The 3,547-nt window shown below is 46.3% G+C and overlaps 1 pseudogene across 1 annotated transcript; it reads right to left on the reverse strand.

The window, feature by feature from the left end:
- Positions 1-2,325: 2,325 nt before the first annotated feature.
- LOC308230241 (olfactory receptor 14A16-like) lies at positions 2,326-3,304 on the reverse strand (annotated as a pseudogene). Its single transcript has one exon. The product of its transcript is annotated as an olfactory receptor 14A16-like (transcript).
- Positions 3,305-3,547: the final 243 nt, after the last annotated feature.

The following is a 3,547-nucleotide window of genomic DNA, read 5'->3' on the forward strand; positions in this document are numbered from 1 at the left end:
ATGCCCCCAAACTTAAAATAGGTCAAATTGGAAGAGGTAATGGACCAGGTCAACAATGGCAGATTGACTTCACAGAACTGCCACGAAAAGGGGGGTATAGACATTTGTTAGTCCTAACAGACACCTTTTCAGGTTGGCCAGAAGCCTTTCCAACAAGAAGTGCAAAGACCCGGGAGGTAACTAAGATATTGTTACAGGAGATAATACCACGATACGGAGTTCCAGCCACTGCATCTTCAGACAGAGGACCACATTTTATTTCAAATGTGGTACAACAAATTAGCAAATATTTAGGTATCGATTGGCAACTTCATACTCCCTACCACCCTCAGTCAAGTGGTCAGGTGGAGAAAATGAACCATTTAATTAAACAACAAATTGTGAAATTGGGTCAGGAGGCCAGCCTACCTTGGCCCCAGGCACTTCCATTAACTCTGTTGAGAATTCGAGCTAAACCAAGAACTCGAGAAGGGTTATGGAAGACCACATGGGGTCCAACAAGGACCGTCTCCCCAAGTGGGAGAAGAAACTATGAATAACTATATAATAGAGTGAGGAAAACAACTCAGAAAAATTGAAAAACATGTGGCTGGAACTCGAAGCAGAGGACTGGATAGTCCTGTACATAATACACAACCTGGAGATTATGTGTATATAAAATCTTTCAGACCCACAGGAAAAGAAGAAGATCTCGAACCAAGGTGGAAAGGGCCGTGAAATTAAAACTAACTCACGAAAGATAGAGTGTTCCATGGAAACACTAATATCTGGCTCACATGGACAAACAAGACTGGGGCTACTGATTTCTGTTTTGACCTTGGCACGGGTGGGAAATCCTTTTCAAACATGCTTAATTGGTGTACCATACTTGAGCCCCTTTGATTTTCGGGGATGGGTAAAGGAAAGGGATGACTCGATTCTAAATTTTACCACAGTAACCGAAATGGTCAAAAGGGCTCGAGGAACCAGTTGGATAATTGCATCAGCCCAATCCCGATGCAAGAATTCCAACTCCTGGGATCTGACAGAACCAATCAGCGCTGCATAACTTTTAGTACATGGTCAAACGAGTTACAATACAATGACAAAATACCCAAAGCTCTACCCCCAGGATATTTCTTGATATGTGGAGACCATGCATGGCCAGGAATTCCTTCCAAACCTTTTGGGGGACCATGTTATCTAGGTAAATTGTCCCTGTTTGCAGCCTCCAAAAGACATTTAGTCCAAGAAGCAGCCTCCGTAGAAGCTTAGAATTGTTGGAGGCGGACTGGATAAATGGCTAAATAGCCTAGGAATTACTGGATGGTTCAAGGACATACTTAAACAAGGTCTTCTAATCTTAGTGATAGTATTATTCATTTTAATGATTGTACCGTGTGTAATACAATATATATTGAAGCTATTCCATAAATCAATAGAAGGAACATGGATAGCTCTGTCGTAAATAATAATCATAAAATAGTAAAAGAATTTACTCACTTTATAGAAAAGGGGGGACTGATACAAGGGGGCTTGATATAAGAAATGCTAGCGCCTGGAAGGCTGTGGAATTTAGGGGCCCCACTAAACATAAATTGCCTTCTACATACCATTCTTCTGCCCATCCTCCTTATCAGTTGACCCATCCTCCTTACCATTCTTCTCCTTCTCCTCACCACATCTACATATCAGTTGGCCCATTCTACTGTTCCTTCTCATTCTTCTCTACTTATCAGTTAATCCAAAGACAGACAGATATGGCTGGTTTCAGCTACTTGTGTAATCACTGGGGCATCCAGATGTGACAAAGGTGAAAAGTTTAAGAAGAGGAAGACTCGTTTACTTCATCTTGAAGACCCCTGCCCACAAGAGGAAGACTCATTTACTTCATCCTGAGACCCTCACCCATGACCTCGGGGAGGCACTGCGCATGTGCAAAGGACCTTTTAGCTCATTATAATACGAAGCGGGGATAGATCATGAATATGTATAGGCGTGTAACTTTGGAGGATAAATGTAGCGGGAAAACGACACTGAGGTGTGCATACTTTGAAGGAGCGATCCCGATGCACCTCAGCGCTGAATAAAAGCATACCTACTTTACAACTTTTACGAGTTGTGGAGTCTCTCCGCGTATCAATACCACAGAGAAGAAGTTGCTGCAGGATCATTTATTTTACATAAATAAAATGAGAGACCCCCATTGACAAAAATTCTGTGAGTCAGACAAGGTAAGTACATGCTAAAATAGCAAGCATTAAAAACTGACATGTCTTTGAAGACAACAACATCGTAAGTGGAAAAAAAACCTAACTGTAAAGCAGGAAAGACAGACGTGGCCTGTCATGACCTACAATGGAAGCCTTTTCCTGGGTAAAGCAAGCAGTGTATGGCTGCTGAAACACATCCAGTCACCAGCTTCCTCACAGCATCCTTCAGCTCCTGGTTCTGCAGGCTGTAGATGAGGGGGTTCACTGCTGGAGGCACCACTGAGTACAGCACTGACACCACCAGATCCAGGGATGGGGACGAGATGGGGGGGGGGCTTCAGGCAGGCAAATGTGCCAGTGCTGACAAAGAGGGAAACCACAGCCAGGTGAGGGAGGCACGTGGAAAAGGCTTTGTGACGGCCCTGCTCAGAGGGGATCCTCAGCACGGCCTTGAAGACCTGCACATAGGACCCCACAATGAAAGCAAAACAGCCAAATGTTACACAGGCTCCAATCACAAGAAGCCCAACTTCCCTGAGGTAGGAATGTGAGCAGGAGAGCTTGAGGATCTGGGGGATTTCACAGAAGAACTGCTCCACAGCATTGCCTTGGCAGAGGGGGAGTGAAAATGTATTGGCTGTGTGCAGCAGAGCATGGAGAAACCCAGCGCCCCAGGCAGCTGCTGCCATGTGGACACAAGCTCTGCTGCCCAGGAGGCTCCCGTAGTGCAGGGGCTTGCAGATGGCCACATAGCGGTCGTAGGACATGACGGTGAGGAGATAAAACTCAGCTATGATAAAAAAGAGAAAGAAAAAGAGCTGTGCAGCACAACTTGTGTAGGAGATGGCCCTGGTGTCCCAGAGGGAATTGGCCATGGATTTGGGGACAATGGTGGAGATGCAGCCCAGGTCCAGCAGGGAGAGGTTGAGGAGGAAGAAGTACATGGGGGTGTGGAGGTGCTGGTCGCAGGCTGTGCTGGTGATGATGAGGCCGTTGCCCAGGAGCGCAGCCAGGAAGATGCCCAGGAAGAGCCAGAAGTGCCAGAGCTGCAGCTCCCGCCTGTCTGCGAATGGCAGGAGGAGGAAGTGGGTGATGGAGCTGCCGTTGGACATCTGCTGCCTCTGGGCATGGGGCACTGTCAGAGGAGAAAAAGGCAGTGACAGGTTAGGACAGGAGAGATGTCAGATACAGAGGTTCAATTTACACACTCACGACTCTGAGCACATTATAATCGGAGAGGAGAGGCTCAGCGTTATCACCAGTGATGTCAGTAACTGCTGAGGCTTCTTCCTAGGCACAATCAGAAGAGCATTGCATCAGGCAAAAAGTCTCAGCTCTTCGCAGCTTAATGCACA

This window comes from Psittacula echo (assembly GCF_963264785.1).
Source record: "Psittacula echo genome assembly, chromosome: 26".
In the NCBI taxonomy this organism is placed as follows: Eukaryota; Metazoa; Chordata; class Aves; order Psittaciformes; family Psittacidae; genus Psittacula; species Psittacula echo.